Source organism: Dermacentor albipictus, chromosome 2 (assembly GCF_038994185.2).
Source record: "Dermacentor albipictus isolate Rhodes 1998 colony chromosome 2, USDA_Dalb.pri_finalv2, whole genome shotgun sequence".
Lineage (NCBI taxonomy): Eukaryota > Metazoa > Arthropoda > Arachnida > Ixodida > Ixodidae > Dermacentor > Dermacentor albipictus.
This window is the reverse complement of record NC_091822.1, coordinates 11,556,712-11,578,310: the sequence shown is the minus strand read 5'-3', so window position 1 is coordinate 11,578,310 and position 21,599 is coordinate 11,556,712. Positions and strand designations below refer to the sequence as shown.

Sequence of the window (21,599 nt, the reverse complement as noted above, 5' to 3'; positions counted from 1 at the left end):
GGGACATTTAGGAGTGTGCAGGCCAGCATGCGGCCAATGTTTTGCAGACTATGCAATGTACTGTTTGAACTACGCAATTTAGTAGAGCTAGAGCTTCAGTGGCTACAGGGAGAGGGCATCCTGAGCCCTGTTTGGTCATTGGAATGGGCGGCGCCCATTGTGCCAGTGTTGAAAAAGGATGGTAGAGTCAGAATCTGCAGCGATTTCGAACTCGCAGACAACAAGGCTGCCATTACTGCAGTGTGCCCAATACAGAAGCTGAACTAGGCGTTTAATTCATGTATGTAGCATGCTTGAAGCTGGCTCGTTGGCCACTGGCAATCCTCGTTGCTGGCTGCCTTCTTGCACCATCTGTTGCTGCCATGAGCAGTGCCACCACTGGCTCGTGGTGGCTATAGCACTGCAACATAACACTCTTGCATGCCTCCAGCGGCTAATTGGCTCGATCTCGAAACATGCTTTCACACTTTTTGAAATACACACTGTTTTTGTCACCGTTCCTTCTTTCCATGTCACTTTATCATTTTTATCAGTCCTGTTGACTGATGAACCTTGTACCAACAGAGACCGCGCACCGTGAAGAGGCCACTTGCATTAACCCTTTCAGTGCCTAGTTTCGTTGGAGGCTATGCACGCGCAGTGTTTTTTTTTTTTTTGATACTATAAAATGAACCCAATGATTTATTCATGGTTATGCAGAAGGGAAAAAACGCCACAGATAATGGTAAGCGCTGTCATACTGTGGTCCTCACAGTCCTATCTTATAAAATGCATAAACGCTCTCAGCACAAAATTAATAAAAGTCGAAGAGGAACACTTGCACTTTTTCATGTTGTCAGGATCAGAAACTGATGCAATTAAGTTTCCTCTTCTTCGGACGACAAGCGGTCATCTTCTTATTCCGAGCTTCGCTCATATTTGAAGTCGTCAGGCTAGCCATCGTTCCAGTCAACAGTTGAATGTGCCCCATGAGCAGCCATCTCAAAGCGATCACACGGCTGCGCTATACGGAGCAGCACTTTCGTTTATTCCAACTCGATCAGACAAAGCAGAGATTACAAGATAGAACAATAGTTCAACAAATGAGAGATACGACTGTAGGCACAGTCACACTGGAGATTGCACACCGACGAAAGGAGCAGCCTCGTCGCTGGAAAGGACCTGTATTAAAGATAGCAGAAGAGGAGAAAAAAAAATTGAAGGGGCCCTTAGTTATCCCTCCGTGGACGAATGTGAAAGCATTATGACTACTGTGCAATGCCCATGCTTTTTCAGTCGGCTTAATTTAGCTTCGCCTTATTAATACCCAAGGTTGTGGGTTCGACTCCCACCAAAGGTTTGAGTACCTTAATTAACTGTGCCTTAAGTAACACTGAGGTCAATGGGTTCGAATCTCATCAAAGGTTGGGAGTTTGAGCACTTTAATTAAGTATCATAATTAACTGTACTGTAGTTAGCTTTATCTTAATTAACACCAGAGGCCGTAGGTTCGACTCACACCAAAGGTCATGGGTTCGAGTCCCTAAGTTAACTTTATCTCAATTAACTGTTCCTTAATTAAAACCAAAAGTCATGGTTTGAACTCCCACCTAAGGTCGATGGTTTGTAGCTTTTTTGGACCATCAGGTAGTCATGCCAATGCTGAATTTTCCGCCTCACGAGCCATGTTGGGGGCGAGCTCCACCACTGGAAAAGCTGATGCCACCGCCGGCGTGACGTGGCATGAGGGATCACGTGGACACAGCGGCCGCGTCGGCTGCTTTGGAGGCGCTGAAGCGAGCTGAAAATGAAAGTTTAAAGTCCCAGCTGCGCTGCGGTTCTGCTTAAATTGTGAAGCTTTACCGCCTTGGGTGTCTGCTTGGCAACATTTGAAAGTACTATAATGGGTAGTGGCTGCCTTTGGAGGCGTGCAGCATGGTAGGCTACTGCGCGGTGCCGCAGTGCCGGACGTACGCAACGGAGCCCGGTGTCAGCCTTATTTACACGTAGCTGCAGGACAAGGAGCTGCGTGAAGCTTGGCTCGCGAAACTTAGAACCAGCAGACAGCCATCGGCTGCAACTCGGGTGTGCAGCAAACACAGACGCAAGGAAGATTTCTGCTATGGCGCCGGGACTGCAATGTTTGGTGAGTAGCAGAAAACATGTACTGAGACGCTGATGGTTTGGTCTATGAACTTGTTAATGCTAGATACTGGCAAGTTCACTGCAACGGAAAGGGAGCGGTAAGACCCACATGTAAAAAAGGCATGGCACATGGTCATGTTTGTGTTATGAATTAACGTACTGCATTACGAAAAAGAAGTGCTACAACAATAGCACTCTGGTCTTGTCGGCATTCGGGGAGAAATGGATAGCGGTTTGGAAAGGTGGTTGGAACTGCTTTGTCAAAATTGGGGAAATAAAAGATCAGGGTTCATTTTGACTCAGTAATAGCCTGGCGAGTTAGTGGTGAAGAGCCTGCGCTTACACGTGGTGCAGCGCTGTGTTGTTTTGTTTGTTTGACGTATGTTCTCCAGGGCCCAGGATCCTGAAGGTTGTCAAACGTGGCTCGACACCAGTACCCTGCAGGTTCTTTCAGCGTTCCTCATAGCCAGCGAATTGAGTTCACCAGCCATTCCGAACTTCTGGGGCGAGGACGAGCTGTTAGATACGGGGCCGTTTCCTGAGCCTACTTCGAATTCCCCAGACCACATCGAATCGCACCACAGCTAATTAAGGAGTGCAGAAACACGGATGCCACATTCCTGAGGCGCGCACGTGCAAACTAGTTGAAGGCCCCCACTTCGTACGCCGTCGGTGGAGCTATTCAATGCTTGACTCTTCCAGAAAGCAAAGGGATAGCCCGGCACTGTTGCAAGTAAAATGGGTGCCGAAGCAAGACGGCTGTGATGTACCGGGAAGGCCTGGCAGCGTAGCCCCCATAAGCCCATTGTGCCGACGCGTTGCAAGCCAGCGAGGCAAGACCGCAGGGAGAAGTAAGGCACCGTGAAAGTAAGGCACCCGCCCGCCTTGGTCCGCCGTCGCCCCAACCTGGCTATTGTGACGGCGAGTTGTAAGTCAGCAAGGCAAGACCGCAGAGGGACCAAGCGGCGACTCTCTTCGCCGGGTATGACACCATCGCACGGGCGCCTACCATTGGCCGAAAATGGTGTCATCTGAGCGGGTTCGCCCATTGGCCGAACGTCGTTTTAAGCCGAGACACCGAAGGACTTAAAAGACGCAGACCAGGAGCAGCAGAGGAGCATTCTGGAGCATTCCTTGATTAATCTCTTCCGAACTTCTTGCGACGGGCCGCAGCTTCCGAGTTGCTGCCGGCCCGTAATGACTCTACGACTCTTAATTGACTCTCACTGTAAATAATGTAGATAAACCTCCCAAGTGTTTCATCCCGAAGTCCTCCTCAACTCCTACAAGTTGTAGTGGTCACACTACCCTCAAAAAGCCGACAAACCACCCCACCAACGAAAATGAGTACACGGGATGACCACTGCATGTTGATGGCTATCGTCTTTGCAGAATACTGTACGGTGGCCTCTCATGAAGCTGATGGGCTGCAGTTTTGAATGCCCGGTGAAGCAACCTGGTGACGAAAAAAGAAGTGGGCTGAGAAGTTAAGCATAATAGTCCGTTATGCCTAGTTGCAGCTGCGTGTCAAGTGCCGTGACTAAAGCTAGTTTTGTACCGAATTAATGCAGATCTAGTCACAGCGGTCGCATAACCCTCAGGAAGCTGATAAACCGGCTCGCCAACGAAACTGAGTGTACGGGATGACCGTTATTCACGGCCACTATCTTTGTGGAACACCGTTTGTAGGTGCACAGTGGTCTCTTTTCGTAACTTCGAGAGGCCCGTCACAAGAATAGCCTTGGATTTACATGGTGGACTTTAAGATATTGTTACGGAAGGATGAACGAAGAGAGGAAGAAGATTGCGAGACGCTGGCTGCTGTGAATTGTTGGTGGTCAGCCATCTTAATTAGTCAGACTCATTTTGTATATATATTGTAAATATTATCTTCTATACTCCCAACATCCCCATAACATATTGGTGAGAGGTGCGGGGTACCATGGCTGGAAACGGAGCTCCGCAGTGGATGTCACATCACCGTCCACACCATGAATGACGGTGAGCACTCGGGATCAACGTCGTTGCCACCTCCTACGTCGCATGCTGCATCGCTTTCACCTTCGGTTGGCATTGTGCAACTCAAGGATCCTGTAACTTTCTGCGGGACCGATGGCGCCGACGTTGAAGAGTGGGTGGCCATGTACGAACACGTGAGTGGAATCAACAGATGGGACCCTTCGCCTATTCTAGCTAACCTGTTGTCCTACCTAAGAGGCACGGCAAGATGTGGTACGAAAACCATGAAGAGCTAACTAGCTGTGACCAATGCAAAGAGAAATTGACGGAGTTCTTTGGTAAACCAGCTGGCGGTAAAATTGCCGCAAAGCAGGAACTGGCCTCCCGTGCCCAATCCTCCGCGGAGTCCTATGTCTCGTACATCCAGGACGTGCTGGCACTTTATCGTAAGGTCGATCATGACATGACAGAAGCTAAGGTCAGGCACGTGCTTAAGGGCGTTGCTGATGACGTGTTCAATCTGCTCGTGTGCAAAAGCTGCTCTACAGTTGATGCAATCATTAAAGAATGACAATTCAAGCAGGCCAAAAGCCTTGCAACCTTTCGCCAGACTTTCCAATACTGCCGCAACATCGACATGTGAAGATCAACCCGCACAGCAGCATGCATCGCCATAGGAGGACGTGGTGCGAATAGTTCGACGCGAACTGGATGCGATGGCACCCGCAGCTTTCTGTTCACATAGCCATGATGCTACCACATTTTCAGTTCCTCTCGTACAAGCCATGGTTTGCCAGGAACTTTGTTTTCTTGGTTTACATTCTGTGTGTGCTGTCGCCCATCCCAGAGCTAACGAACGCCCTTCTACTATTTTTGCTCCACCCCGATGCTTCTCTTCATCATCATCATCATCAGCCTGGTTACGCCCACTTCAGAGCCAAGGCCTCTCCCATACTTCTACAACAACCCCGGTCATGTACTAATTGTGGCCATGTCGTCCCTGCAAACTTCTTAATCTCATCCGCCCACTTAGCTTTCTGCCGCCCCCTGCTACGCTTCCCTTCCCTTGGAATCCAGTCCGTAACCCTTAATGACCATTGGTTATCTTCCCTCCTCATTACATGTCCTGCCCATGCCCATTTCTTTTTCTTGATTTCAACTAAGATGTCATTACCTCGCGTTTGTTCCCTCACCCAATCTGCTCTTTCCTTATCCCTTAACGTTACAACCATCATTCTTCTTTTCATAGCGTGTTGCGTCGTCCTCAGTTTAAGTAGAACGCTTTTCGTAAGCCTGCAGGTTTCTGCCCCGTAGGTGACTACTGGTAAGACACAGCTGTTATACACTTTTCTTTTGAGGGATAATGGCAGCCTGCTGTTCATGATCTGAGAATGCCTGCCAAACGCACCCCAGCCCACTGTTATTCTTCTGATAATATCCGTCTCATGATCCAGATCCGCCATCACTACCTGCCCTAAGTAGGTGTATTCCCTTACCACTTCCAGTGCCTCGCTACCTATTTTAAATTGTTGTTCTCCTCCGAGACTGTTAAACATTACTTTAGTTTTCTGCAGAATAATTTTTAGACCCACTATTCTGCTTTGCCTCTCCAGGTCAGTGAGCATGCATTGCAATTTGTCCCCTGAGTTACTAAGCAAGGCAATATTATCAGCAAATCGCAAGGTACTAAGGTATTCTCCATTAACTTTTATCCCCAATTCTTCCCTATCCGGGTCTCTGAATACCTCCTGTAAACACACTGTGAATATCATTGGAGAGATCGTATCTTCCTGCCTGATGCCTTTCTTTATTGGGATTTGGTTGCTTTCTTTATGGAGGACTATGGTGGCTGTGGAGCCGCTATAGATATCTTTCAGTATTTTTACATACGGCTCGTCTACACCCTGATTCCGTAATGCCTCCATGACTGCTGAGGTTTCGACAGAATCAAACCTTTCTCGTAATCAATGAAAGCTATATATAAGCGTTGGTTATATTCCGCACATTTCTCTATCACCTGATTTATAGTATGAATATAGTCTATTGTTGAGTAGCCTTTACGGAATGCTGCCTGGTCCTTTGCTTGACAGAAGTCTGAGGTGTTCATGATTCTATTTGCGATTACCTTAGTAAGTCGTTTCTAGGCAACTGACAGTAAGCTGATCGGTCTATAATTTTTCAAGTCTTTGGCGTCCCCTTTCTTATGGATTAGGATTATGTTAGCGTTCTTCCAAGATTCTGGTACGCTCGAGATCATGAGGCATTGAGCGTACAGGGTGGCCAGTTTCTCTAGAACAATCTGCCCACCATCCTTCAACAAATCTGCTGTTACCTGATCCTCCCCAGCTGCCTTCCCCCTTTGCATAGCTCCCAAGGCTTTCTTTACTTCTCCCAGCGTTACCTGTGGGATTTCGAATTCCTCTAGACTATTCTCTCTTCCATTATCGACGTGGGTGCCACTGGTACTGTTGTATAAATCTCTATAAAACTCCTCAGCCACTTGAACTATCTCATCCATATTAGTTATGATATTGCCGGCTTTGTCTCTTAACGCATACATCTGATTCTTGCCAATTCGTTGTTTCTTCTTCACTGCTTTTAGGCTTCCTCCGTTCCTGAGAGCATGTTAAATTCTATGCATATTATACTTCCTTATGTCAGCTGTCTTACGCTTGTTGATTAACTGCGAAAGTTCTGCCAGTTCTATTCTAGCTGTAGGGTTAGAGGCTTTCATACATTGATGTTTCTTGATCAGATCTTTCGTCTCCTGCGATAGCTTACTGGTATCCTGTCTAACAGAGTTACCACCGACTTTTATTGCACACTCCTTAATGATGCCCACAAGATTGTCATTCATTGCTTCAACAGTAAGGTCCTCTTCCTGAGTTAAAGCTGAATACCTGTTCTGTAGCTTCATCTGGAATTCCTCTATTTTCCCTCTTACCGCTAACTCATTGATCGGCTATCGGCTTCTTATGTACCAGTTTATTCCGTTCCCTCCACAGGTTGAGGCTAATTCGAGTTCTTACCATCCTGTGGTCACTGCAGCGCACCTTGCTGAGCATGTCCACATCTTGTATGATGCCAGGGTTAGTGCAGAGTATGAAGTGTTCATTTTTAGTCTCGCCGTTCGAGCTCCTCCACGTCCACTTTCGGCTATCCCGCTTGCGAAAGAAGGTATTCATTATCCGCTTATTATTCTCTTCCGCAAACTCTACTAATAACTCTCCCCTGCTATTCCTAACGCCTATGCCATATTCCCCCACTGCCTTGTCTCCAGCCTGCTTGTTGCCTACCTTGGCATTGAAGTCGTCCATAAGTATGGTGTACGTATTTTGTTTTCACTCTACCTATCGCCGATTCCACGTCTTCACAGAAGCTTTCTACTTGCTGGTCATCATGACTGGATGTAGGGGCGTAGACCTGTACAACCTTCATTTTGTCCCTCTTATTAAGTTTCACAACAAGACCTGCCACTCTCTCGTTAATGCTATAGAATTCCTGTATGTTACCAGCTATATTCTTGTTAATCAGGAATCCGACTCCTAGTTCTTGTCTCTCCGCTAAGCCCCGCTAGCACAGGACGTGCCCGCTTTTTAGCGCTGTATATGCTTCTTTTGGCCTCCTCACTTCACTGAGCCTTATTATATCCCTTTTGCTGCCCGCTAATTCCTCCAATAGCACTGCTAGAGTCACCTCACTAAATAACGTTCTAGCGTTAAACATTGCCAGGTTCATATTCCAATGGCGGCCTGTCCGGAGCCAGGGATTCTTAGCACCCTCTGCTGCGTCGCAGGTCTGACCGCCACCGTGGTCAGTTGCTTTGCAGCTGCTGGGGACTGAGGGCTGGGGTTTGATTGTTTTGTTCATATAGGAGGTTGTGACCAAGTACTGCACCAGGGTGGCCAATCCTGTTCTGGTGAGGGAGTGCGTTACCGGTTCTGGTCACCGGGATCAGGCCACACTCCAGGCCTGTTTATGTAATTTTATCAATGCGCAGATTTTTCGTAATCCGGTGGAAAATTGCTCAGCACCGGGATTCGAACCACGGACCTCTTGCACGCGAGGTGGGTGTTCTTACCTCTACGCCATCGCTGCTTCTCTTCACGTTATCGCAACCCGACTGGGTGGAGAACTGTGGACGACCAGCCGATATGTTTCACCTGTCGCCGCATTAGCCATGTCGCCCGATACTGTCGCAACTGTCACAACAATACTTTGGTCCTCAAAACCTCGCATGCCAACCAACCTGAGCCGTTTCGATGGAAATACCCGCAATGTTTGGCCCACCGCCAACTATAACAGTGCTGACAACTCTGCTAGGAACACGTGGTACAGCAGCTCACCATCTCTGCGTGGACACAAGTCTCGTTCACCGCAAACACATCACCCATCTTCCTGTTCACCGCAGCCACGTTGCCTTTCATCCCCTGTGGCCTTTGGCCACACCCTTTCGGAAAACTAAGAAATGCAGCCCTCGGAAGTGGTGCTGCATTGCCTACTACCGCAGCAAATCCTTTGTCTGTGCCCACAAGGAGAAGTGTAGTAGACGTTTCAATAAACGGCGTACCTGTTCAAGCACTCGTCGACACTGGAGCCCACGTATCTGTGATGAGTGCTAGCCTACACAGACATTTAAGGGGGACATGACTTTGAAAGTCAACTTCATTATTTCTTCATGAATTTTGATGAAAATTGGCACAAATGTTTAGAATGTCTCCCTGATGCTTCCACAAAAGTTTCAGAGCGATATCTTGAGAACATTTTATTCAATTTTATTGAGCAGAATTTTTCTCCCTCTTACTTTCTGGAGAGCCTGGGGAACTTAAAAAAATGTGATAGAAGGCTTGTTAAGTATTGACTGCATAGTTAAATGCGTGCTGAAAATCGTGACATTCTTGCATTTTTTTTTGCAACAAATTTTTTGGAGTGCCATATTTTATGTTACCTTCACATCAAGCACACTTTCAGGGTAGACGAATAGCCATATCGTAAACTTCGTAAAGAATATCGTAAAGAATGTCATGACCTGCACTGCAGCCCAAGGAATGTGACAAAAAAAACGTAGTCAAAATATGTTAAACAGTAACAAAGAAATCGGCTCCAGAAACTGAGCAGAAAGGCAGAAAAACAGTTTTGAGAAAATGGCTCTCAAAGTTTCACCTTCTCTTCAGTTCTCTAAGAGGCACCAAATTTGTAGTCTTTGGGCTGTTTTGTGATGTGGGGCTTCTTGGAAATGTGGTCTCTGATCTGGTGTGCTTCCCCCCCCTTTTCTTTTTATAGGGCATTCTTTGCTGCTTTTGCTCTACAAAGAGCGTGGTGCCTAGGTTTCAAACCAAGTGACGTGCAGAACTTTGTGCGGGCTTGAATTAGTTCCAGTGTACATTCAGGCAACCTGTACCCGCAGGCTGCCCGACTGATAGCAATCTCCAGTACAATAAGGGAGGCTTTTTTTTTTGTAGAATTTACCATGTTACTAAATGAAGGCTCTAAGTGTCAGCAGCCTCCCAAGTCATCTTTACTTGACAATGGCTGTAGAACTTAAGATGAGAGAGCCAGTGAAAGATTTGCAGCTGCTAGGGGCTTTCCAGAATTGTACTTTTGTATGATGCCTCAATCACTTCTGCAGCCAGGTGTCTGTGCCAGCCCTTGGGGCCTAGTGAACAGAGCTCATGATGAGGTTCTCTTTATGAAGGGGTGGTATGACAGATATTGCTACGAACTATCAGGACAATAGAGTGAACGCGCAGTATGCTTGGTTGTGGGTTTGAGATGACGATGTGCAAAATGCCTAGCCGCAGACACAAGGAGCCGACGCGCGATGTGTTTAGTCACGCAGTTCGAGGCGCCAACGCATGAAATGCCTAGTCGCGGGCTCGAGGAGTCAACACTCTACACGCTTATTCGCACAGTCCGAGGTGCCGACGCGCAAAACTCCTAGCCGCAGGCTCGAGGAGTCGACATTCATTGCACTTATTCGCGCAGTCGGAGGCGCCGATGCACTAAATGCTTAGGTGAGGGTCCAAGAAGTCTGCGTGCGACGTGCATGATTGCAGAGTCGGAGACTCTCTATATGCGAAATGCTTATCCGTGTGCCCAAGGATTGCGTGCGCGATGTGCTTCATCGCGAATTCCGAAACACCAAGTGCTGAAAGGCTTAGCCGCATGTCCGAGGATTCCGCGCGTGAATCTTGGTCGCGAAGTCCGCATCGCCGATGCTCGGAATGCTTAGCCGCGAGTCTGAAGCGTCCACAAGCATAGGGATCGGCCACGCTACTGCAATGTCCGCATAGCACTCGCTTTGACACGTTGAGATTACGGCAAGTGGAGACGTCCTGACTCGCAAGGTGCAAAGAGCCGAGCAGACGACGCAAGCGCCGGACGAATGGCGAACCGCGCTGGAGTCAAGTGGCGGGATCAACCAATCGCAGAATCCGGCACGACCTTCAATCATTTGCTTTTTGTGCGCTTGTTTCTGTATGGAGGAGATCGCTGGAGTGGCATATTTGAAGGCGGAGAAACGCGCTTTCCAACGAGACCAAGATGGCGGCGCTCGGTCGCGCCGTTTTTGAGATATTGTGGCTTGAAAAATGCTGTTCTTTCATGATTTTCGCGAGATTTTTCGACACCTTAGCTGATAAAACGAATTTTTTAGAGCACTTCTAGGTGGTTTACAGTGATGATATTTGGGTATCAGATAGAAAAAGGGTTATAGAAACTGAAAATGTGATTTTCAAAAAAATCAATTTTTTTCTAATTTTTCGCGATGCGAAAGCCACGTCCCCCCTTAAAGAAGGTTTTCACCCCAGCAGCTGCCTGAGTGCTTCATATGGCCGACGGCGGCATGCTGATTTTTCTTGGAATGTGTACTGCACCTTTAATTATAGCCAGCCACCCTACTTCTGTTCTCTTTGCTGTGATCGACAACTGCCCTCACGACGTTATCCTTGGATTGGATTTTTTATCCACTCATTCTGCTCTCATCAACTGCTAGACCGGCGTTCTTCGGTTGGAACTCTCCGAGCACTGCCCCACCGCAGTTGTGCTCGTTTCACGATGTGCGTCTGTCACCCGAGGCAGTTACTTACGGCACTTTGACCGCCCAGCCACAGGTTCCTGATGGGGGAAATTACTCCATCAACGAATGGGTGTGCTTGGCTTTAGTTTTGGCTGTCGCAAAGTTCCGCCCATATTTGTACGGCCGCACGTTTTCAGTCGTTACAGACCATCACGCCCTCTGCCAGCTGTTGTCTCTCTGGGACCCGACAGGACGGCTTGGTCGCTGAGCTTTGCAGCTCCAGGAATTTTCATTTATTGTCAATTGCAAGACTGCACGCTTCCACAAGGACGCCGACTGCCTCTCTCATCACCCCATGGATACCCCTGAGCCTGCTTCACATGATCCGGTGACCTGCGTGATGGCTTTTACTGACATGACCGACATGCGCACTAAACAACAGCGCGACGCAGCCTTACAGTCCATCATCACCAGAGCGCAATCTGGCAGCACCAACAGCATGTGCCGCATGTTCATGCTGCTCGACGGCATCCTCTACTGCCGCAATATCAATCCTGACGGCCCCGAGTTGCTCCTTGTCCTTCTTCGTCATCTGCGATCCATTGTTCTCAAACAACTTCACGATGCACTGACGGCGGGACACCTTGAAGTTTTGCCTACGTATGACCACGTACGATGCCGGTTATGTCGGTTACGCCGGTCGTTATGTCGCAACTTGCAAATTGTGTCTGCGCCGGAAGAAACCTCCCCTGCCACCTGTCGGACGACTCCATCCAATTGAAGTTCCCTCTGAACCGTTCTTTCGGGTAGGCCTTGACCTGCTTGGCCCTTTTCCGTCGACGAATAGAGGGAATAAGTGGATCACCTTCGCTACTGATTGCGCGATAACAAAGGCGTTGCCAACTAGTTGCGCAACAGACACCGATTTTCTCCTTCACAATGTCATTCTCCAGCACAGTGCACCTCGACATTTAGTTACACACCGCGGCCGCTCTATCTTGTCTCGAGTTCTGGACGACCTCCTCTGCTCTTGTGCCACTGAGCACAAGCTGTCCACCGCCTACCACCCACAAAGGAACAGTCTTACGGACGTCTCAACCGAACACTCACAGAGATGCTGTCAACGTACGTTTCCAACGATCACCGCGACTGGGACCCACGCTGGCCTACGTGACATTTGCGTATAACTCGTCCCGACATTACACAGCAGGATATTCACCCTTTTATCTTTTGTATGGTCGCGACCCCACATTGCCCTTTGACACCATCCTACCTTCTGTGCCCAGCGTTGCCACTGAGTACGCTTGCAAAGGCAGTGATCGCGCTTACATGGCCCGTCAAATCGCCAGATCTCACTTATTAGCCTCGCAGCATCTGCAGAAAAAGCGTTACGACCAATGCCATCGTGATGTTCAGTGCGCCCCAGGTGCTTGGGTGCTGCCTTGGTCAGCATGTCATCGGGTCGGCCTCTCCCAGAAGCTTCTCTCGCGCTACACAAGGCCTTATGAAGTCCTACGTCAAGGTAATGATGTCAATTACGAGATTGCGCCGTTACGGTTTTATCCATCCTCAAGTCCGCCGCCTGTTGATGTCGTGCACGTTTCGCAGCTGAAGCCATACTTCGCTCGTAGTTCTTCGCCTACCATTCGCAAAGACAGCACTTCACCACCCGGGGGTCCTGTTACGGAAGGATGAACGAAAAGAGGAAGAAGATTGTGAGGCGCTGGCAGCTGCACGTTGTTGGTGGTCAGCCATATTAACTACTCAGACTCATTTTGTATATATATTGTAAATATAATCTTCTATACTCCTAACATCCCCGTAGCAATATCATGGGACTAGCATGCTGAGACGGAAAAAAGGGGGGGGGGGGGGGACATTGCGTCAACTTGCTTTGAGCCTCCCAATTTGAGCACTCTTTACCATCAACACCAACCACGGTTGACAAGCGCGGCATGAATGACTGTGTGGAGCAATGCCAAGTGACGTGATGCACCTTTCCCACTTTCCCCTTAATGAACTGGCAATGAACCACAGAAACTACCTGCCATAAAGATGGAAAAAGCTTCCCGTTTTCCGGAAGAAAATTGGAAAGCGATACTTCTTCAGCAATAGAAAATTGCGAATAAGCACTGTATGGCCCACTATTCAAGAAACTAAAGGCAAATACAGTGCAGTCCACTTATAGCGATACCACATATAACAATATATCGGTTACAACGATGGGTCAAGGTCACAGTGTCATTTTATGCATTAGGTCTATGGGGGGAGAAACCATATATAAGGATAGGTTATTCACTGCATATTCAATATAACAATTAAAATTCTGCCATCAGGACAGCGTTTGCCATGCAGAATAATCCTGACATTTGCATTGCTTGGTTTCTCTGAAACAAATGATGCCAAAATTGGGCAATGTTCACCTGCGCGAGTTTGTATCTGCCGCCATTATGATGCAGTGCGTTCCATCCTGCCCGTACCGCCCACACACCGGAGAGCATCATAAGTTGGCGCAACACGGCATAAGATGGCGGCAGCTGCTTCATGTTTTTGCACATCGCCTACAATCGCACCGAAAGAGAGAGAAAGAAAACGAGAAAGAAAAGGCCAAAGCAAAGCGGCACGGTGGCGCCCATCCCCCAACTCAGTTCCTCTCACAGAGAGTGCAGTAGCAACCTCACAGCTGAAACCACCGAAGCAGCAGACAGCACAGTTCAAAGATGGCGCCAACAAAGCGTAAAGCTATGTCGCTTGACACGAAGATGCAAATTTTACTGCATTTTCAATGCTGCTTCAAGGTGAGCACCCTCATGAAGAAATATGAGCCCTCTCAGTTGACAATATCTACAATTCTGAAAACTGGGAGCACCGCAATTGGGAAGGCGGGAAGTATGAGTGGCCATGCTGTTCAGTGGACAAGGGTTGGGGACCCTTTGTATGCCGATGTGGAAGAGTCTCTTTCCCAGTGGTTTATCACAACCCATGCATAATGTGCCAATCAGTGGGCCAATACTTGGTGCCAAAGCGAAAAACTTCACTTTTCCTCTGGGACAGCCAAATTTTTTGTCTGGAGGAGGCTGGATTCAGCGTTTTAAAAAGCGGCATGGCATCGTGTATAAAGATGTGGTAGGGGAAGCGGTGTCCTTGGTTATGCAGGTGAAGCAGCAGTGGCTACTTACTGACAAAGCTGCCTGGTGTGCTGGAGCGTTACGCAGACAAGTATATTTACAACTGTGACAAAACTGGTCTTCTTTTTCAAATGTTGCCGTTGAAGACGTACACTTTTGAAGGAGATACATGCCCCGGCAGGAAGCACTCTAAACTTGGGGTGACTGTGTTGCTGTGAGTTAGCGTGGGTGGCAGCCGTCACCTCAGGCCTTTCATTATTGGGCGATCCAAGAAGCCAGCATGCTTCAAGAATCGGCACATCCCCCTCACAGCAATAAGAAGGGGTGGATGACCTGCAGCTTGTTCGAGGAGTTTCTGCTCGAGTTGGACAGCATAATTGAAAGTCAAGGAAGAAGAGTAGTGTTGTTACTGGACAACTGTAGCGCACACAGCGTTAACCCGAAGCTAACATCGGTCGAATTGATCTTTCTGCCTCCCCACATGATGGCAGATAGCAGCCATTGGATGCCGGCGTGATAGCCAAACTCAAGCCTTATATTGGCGACAAGCTGGAATGGCTAATCTTAGTAATTGACCGCACAGCTCCTGGCACGTCGGGCCATACAGACAGGCCCCCTGAGCTGAAAATCAGACTTTTGAAGGCTGTGCACTTTGTCTATGGTGCATTGTATGAGGTGAAGCAGTCCACCATACAAAACTGCTTCAGAAAGGCGGGCTTTGTGCGCCAGGACGAACCTACCTCCCCTACTGATAGCAAGACCAACACGGTGGATGCCGCCGAATTAACCAAGCTCTGGGAGCACGTCGCTACTGGTGACTCAGGTGGTGAGTTGATGGAGGAGTCCTTGACTGCAGACAGTGCTGCCTCATTCTGTGATGAGATCACCGACGAGGTGATCGCCAAAGGTGTGTTGTCATGACAGACGCAATGTTGTGGGACAGTGGCTACGGCAGCAGCGGCAGTGACAACGAAATTGACAGTGGCTCCTTTCCCCCGACCTCGATGGCCACGCAAAGTGCATTGTTGTCGATTGACTCCTTAATTGATTTTATGCATTCCAAAGGATTTCCACCGGTGTTTGCGCAGCAGCTGGAAGCTATGCATACCACGGTTGTGAAGCTGAAACTGCCGCAAAAGCAAGTGCAGATGTCTGATTTCAGTGTCCCTAATGCTTGACTGGACGTTTGGTGCTATAAATATTTGTTTTTCACAGTCTACTTTCTACAACATCTATTATTTAGTGTTAGTGGTGAATTTGGCTTCAGAGCTCGAGGTACGTTTGTAGGCTTTTGTTTTTTTACGGCAGTCCAGATATGGCGATCATCGATTATAACGATCATATTTTTCGTATTTCTCGATATTGTTATAAATGGACTGCACTCTGTTAGATTATCAAAATTTGATGTCCCCCTTAATAGGACTAGAGCATACTATAAATTTACATTCCTATTTGCCAGAGTTACTGTTAGCTAGAAAGAATTTTGTTAAGTAATATGATTAGCCTCCTGAGCATGTGCAACACTGTTTTTACATGATACTAGTAAGCATAAAAGCTTTTGTTAAGTTTTCTGATATTTAGTATTTGATTTAATGTTTGTCTTTTCTTCTCGATTCGATATTCGATTCAAAGTCTATGCAATATTCGCACATGCTTACTTTTCAGACTAGCATGGAATACAGTCGACGATCGAAAATTCGGACTCAACGGGGAACGTAGATAAGTCTAAACTATCGAATGTTTGAAAAAATGAATGTATCTAAAGGCGACCACCTTTAGTTCACCATTAGTTTTAAGGCCCCTGTGTACCGAACAAGTGGTCGATGTGTTGCTGCACGCACTTCCACTTTCGTGGAACCAAGTGGGCCTGTATTTCTGCCAGTTTTAGGTTTCACTGTACGCCGATGCAAGGAGTGCAAAGGCTTGAGTCAGATCCGCATGAGGAAGGCTCTGGAGCACACGGCACTTCATCATCCAAGTCAGAGTTACTGCTTGACAGTGAGAGAATGTGCTCAATTATTTCGTCATCATTCAGTTCAGCACACAGAAAAAAAAACGCACTGTCGATGTCTGCAAAGTCTTCAGATCAAACGGCGGCAGGAGTCAGCGCACCGCAGCCTAGCAAGTCACCAATGATGTCCGCATTTAAGATCATTGTGGTAGGCAGCAGTTCAGCCTCTTCAGTTGAGGCGTCTGGCTCATTTGGACTGGGACTCGAGACTCGTTTGGGGTTGAACTGCAGGGGCACTGTTGATTACATTTGACACAGCCTATAAATACTTCATGAGAAAGGCTTGTTGGAGTCAGCAGAGTGCTGCCTGGAACCCATACTAAACAAACAAGCACATCATGGCAGAATGTTGTGCACAAGGCAAGCTCAACAAACAGAATGGCGATAGCGGGCCGTGAGCAGGGGTGCCAGAAAAAGATGTAATGATCGCAATGTTGATGCGACGTCGCAATTCAGGCAAGGCCTCCAAGATTGGCAGTTGCAGTTAACTCTCGGAGGCGTAGAGCATAGATCAAGGCAAGGCCTCAGAGATTACCATCTAGTATAAGATCTCTGAGGCCATACTTGATGTCTCTTCAAGGTTGCCAAAGCAGATAATGGCGGTAGAGCTGGCGGCTGTCCGAAATATCGGTCGTCTTTACACATTAAGTCTATGGGGCCATTCATTGGCGGTGCTGCGAAGGTGTCCAAATGAACAAGCACGACCGGATTATCGGTGTCCGATTTATCGGTCGGCGACTGTACACTCATAGTCTAAAAGAACGTGTAACAAACACACAGAGCAAGCTTTTGAAGGCCTATTTCAATGGACTGGCATACTGGCTTCTACCCTGAAGCGAGCTCTGCAGCATAAAATGCAAATAATTACAGGAAAGAAAGGAATAGAAAAAGCATAGCATGACAAGAATTGTGTTGACAAAAGGAGCCAACATTATAGCACATTTCTAAAGTAAAATGAAAGTGGGCATTGTAGGGGTTGAAGGACGGACTTCAGGATGGAAACAAACTTGGGAGGATATATTTTACATTATATACAGAGAGGTGAGACTCAAGTAACAGTCGTACAGTCATTACGGGCCGGCAGCAACTCGGACGCTGCGGCCCGCGGCAAGAAGTTCGAGAGAGGTCAATCAGGGAATCAGGGAATGCTCTGGTCTCTCTGGAATGCTTCTTTTAAACCCCTCGAGCACTGGAAGTCGCGTAATGTTCGACCAATGGGAGAGTCCGCTCAGATGACGCCATTTTCGGCCAATGGTTGGCGTCCGTGCCACGGTGTCACACCTGGCGGCTCTCTGCGGTCTTGCCTCGCAGACTTGCAATGCGCTTCTTCCAAGGCAGAGAATGGGGGGGTGCTCATGCTCCATTGTCCGAGGGCCCACCTGCTCTCGGTGCTACGGCCCCACAGTGGTAGCAAATGTCTTCTTCAAAGGCGATGAAGAGGTACGCTTGGGCCTTCCCGGCACGTCCGGCTGTCACGGCGCATTACCGCCGTCTTGGTTTGGCACCCACTTTACTTCCAACAATGCCGTGCTATCCCCTCGCTTTCTGGAAAACTCAAGCATTGAATAGTTCCTCGGCGGCACACGACCTGGGGGCCGCAAACTTGTTTGCACGTGTCTTGTGGCCTTCAACTTGTTTGCTCGGGCGCTCCTCTGGAATGTGCTGCGATTCGATGTGGTCCGGGGGAACTCGAAGTAGGCGCAGGAAACAGCTCCATATCTAACAGCATGTGCTGTGTACAGGGCACATCAGGGCAACTTCAAAGCTCGAGGCAGGCTTACTGCTCCTCAAGTCTTTACATTTTCATTAACCACCCTTGTTACAACTTGATGAAGGGGGCTTATGGGCAGCCTGTTTTTCATAGCTTCAGATGAGCATCTTCTCCAGGGCTTCCTTTTGCTGCTCACACATTTCCAGATGGAACTGTAACAAGTTGCTCAGGTACGCAGTTACGATCAGCACTGGCGATTTCGTAGTAAGTGCGCTGATTAAGCACTGTTGATGCTCCTACAATGCTCTTCACAAGACTTAAGGGGGCTCATAATTGCATTGCTCAGATAGTAAAAGGTTGTTGCCATCACAAACATATTCCTTCAGTGCTGTCAAGTACATTCTTTATTTCGGGAAATCCTCGGCACGCGCGCAGTCTGCGTTCCTTCGCACCGCTCCGCACGCGGCTTGCTCCGCTGATTAGTTCACTTAATCAGTTTGTTGTCGTGCGCTCCCTGCATGCCAACCGCGCCCACACGCCTTCCTTGTTCTCCCTCACCGCCACACGCTGTTGCCTACCGTCCCATGCCTGCTACTTTACACAGTTGCCTACCGTCTCGTGCCTGCGACTCTGCGCCACCTGGTGTTGGCCCGGTACCCTCACAGATCCCCCTCCCTTTTTATCCTGTGAAGAGGACTTCCAAGGCGCATAAGAAGGGTTCAGCTGGTCTGCATTAGCGAGGCCTTTCTGTTTCCCTGTAGCCGGGTTTCTGAGCCTGTAGGTATTGCATCCGATGTGTGCAGTCACTCTAAATGGCCCTGTGCGTCAAGGGGCAAACGTGGCTGTGAATCCAATGGCTGCCTTACTTAGCAGGTACGTGTCCCGGAGAACCAAGTCTCCAACCTGGAAGGTAGCTGGAGTGTACTTTTTGTTGTCATACTTTGCCTGGCTGGCTTTTGCCAAAGTTTGGTGGTAAGGTGCACATTCAGTTCAGCAGCTAGGGCATGAGGTGCAGAAGGGAGCACCTCGGTGCCAGCTGCCTTGCCTGATTGTGATGGCTCCACGAGTTCCGTAGTTCCCGCCCATACACAAGGCAGGCATAAAGCCAGTAACTACACTTTTAGACGCGCGCATTCAGACACCACTTTGGGCAGCCTTTTGCCCCAGTCCCTGTGGGTAGTGCAGTAGCCCACCAGGCATTGTTTAACCGTTGCATTATGGCGTTCCACAGTCTGTCCTGCTGGTCTGTGTGGGACTGTGTGGCTCTCCTTGATTCCCCAGTGCTGGAGAATGCCTTTCCACAGTTTGCTTATGAATGGCTTGCCATTGTCGCTAGAGATGGAGCTAGGCATACCGTGCTGGCAAAAAAATAGATCATTTTATCGATGATCAATTTGTAGGTATGTGCATGTAATGGGAAAAGCTCCACAAACTTTGTGAACTTGTCCAGCACTACCACGATGTACTTGTAGCGCCGAGGGGTTGTGGGCAGTGGCCCAATAAGGTCCAGACTTAGCTGCTGCTTTGGGTGGGTGGCCCATGAACTGTCCATCAGTACTTTTGGTTTTTGCCGGTAGGGTTTGAAAAGCCTGGCACTGTTGGCAGCTGCGGATGTAACAGGCAATATCGAAGTTTATGCGGAGCCATGTGTACCGGCTCTTCACACCTTTCCAAGTTTTAAAAAAAACCTAAATGCCCACTTTGGGGGTGGTCATGCTCCATCTTCAGTGCCATGTCTCGTAGGTTTTCGGGAAGCCAGGCGACCTCACATTCACTGACCTTGTACATAAGGATACCATTGTTCGAGATTTCGCTGTCATCAGCTAGGTCCTGTACCCTTTTGGACTCTTTAGCGTCACCAGGTAGCATGCCAGACTTTAAGTATTATAGCGATTGCAGCAGCAGTGGATCCTTGCGTTGTTCCAAATGGAACTTTCCAGTGTCGGTGAGTGGGGACACATCAGTCACGTTAACCGGGGCTGCCTGTTCAAAACGAATGGCTTGTTGTGGTTCTTGCATTTCGATTGGAAACCAGTCCTCCGCCAAACAAGGATGAGTAGATTCGATGGCAGGGATGGGGCATCTGCTTAGTGCATCCGCTGGGATGTTGGCCCATCCTTTATGATGCCTTATGGTACAGTGCTCATGAAATGAAACACGACATGGAGCATTTAGTAGAACCCTGCACATGTGTGCAAAGTACTCGAGAGTACTATGTCATGTGGCTAGAAATCTGGACACCAAACGTTACGGGGACTCCAATGTAAGTGTACGCATTAAAATTACGTCAGTGTGTCACGAAATGCAGCCGGTGGAAGCGAAAGTATACACATTAGTTAGCCCTAAGTTGACGCGTTTCATTCCGTGAACACTGTACACTTGAACCCTTGTAATCTCAGCACTCAGCGTCGCACTCTGCACGATGTCTGCTCAGTTGTAAACATCCAAGACAATTATGCATGGTCACAATGTACCTCAAATGATGTGAATTCTACATACGGCCGGAATCTATCAACAGCCCACACCACAGTGAGGCATTCCCATTCTTGGACAGTATGATTCTTTTTCGCAGCACTGAGGGTCCTGCTTATGAATGACACAGGCCTGAGTTCAACTTCAACTTCCTGCAACAACACTGCCGATATGCCAATGCCACTGGCATCTGTTTCAATCACAAAGGGCTTGTTCAAGTCAGGCAATATCACAGTCGCCTCTCCTGCCAGCATTAGCCTCAGAGTCTCGAATGCTGTCTGTTGCTCAGCACCCCAAACCCAATGGGCTCCTTTCTTGAGGAGAGCTGTCAGGGGTCCGGCTTTGTCAGAAAACCAGGGGATAAAATTTCTGTAGTATCTCACAAGGCCCAAAAACATTTGGAGCTCCTTGACTGTTTTAAGGCATGAGAACTCTGCGACACCTTGCACCTTGTCCGGGTCAGGTTGTCATTTGCCTGGAAAGATTACGTGTCCAAGGAACTTTAATGCCTGTTCACAGCATGTAACTTTGCTGGGATTGATTGTCAGACCTGCAGAGCGAATTCTTCGGAGTACCTCATCGATATGTTGTAGGTGGTCCTCAAGAGTTTCTGGATAAATGAGCACATCGTCAAGAAATGTCATGCAGTAGTTGTGTTTTATGCCTTATAACACTTTGTCCATGAGAGACTGAAATGTTGCTGGCCCACCTGCTGCCCCAAATGGCAGTTGCTTAAATTGAAACACTCCTCTATGGCACAGGAATGCACGCTTCGGTACATCTTCGGGAGCAACCGACACTTGAAAGAAGCGCTGAGCAAGGTCAAGGCTTGTGAACTACCTAACGCAGCCGAGCTGGGCCAGTACCCAGTCTGTGCGGGGCTTGGGATATACTGGTGCAGTTGTGATTGCATCTAAGCGTCTGTAATCGACCACAAGGCGATATCCTCCACTTTTCTTCTTTACTAATACTGTACTGGGGCACTGGCACAGGAACTGGAGCAGGGCTCAATGAGGTCTTGGTCCAGCAAATCTTGAATACACCCATCAAGAATTTCTCTCTTTTGGCTCTTAACTGGGCGCAGCTTGCATCTAACTGGTGGGTGCCTGGCTGTGTCTATTTTGTGAACCACCAGGACGTGCAACCTGGCAGAGTGGTAAAAATATGGTTATGGTC

General features: G+C 48.3%; 1 protein-coding gene and 1 pseudogene across 2 annotated transcripts in view; both read left to right on the top strand.

The window, feature by feature from the left end:
- Positions 1 to 21,599, top strand: part of Ube4B (Ubiquitination factor E4B) — a 453,934-nt gene that overhangs the window by 374,535 nt on the left and 57,800 nt on the right. The gene's annotated exons all lie outside the window — the stretch shown is intronic.
- LOC135908851 (tigger transposable element-derived protein 4-like) lies at positions 13,822 to 15,407 on the top strand (annotated as a pseudogene).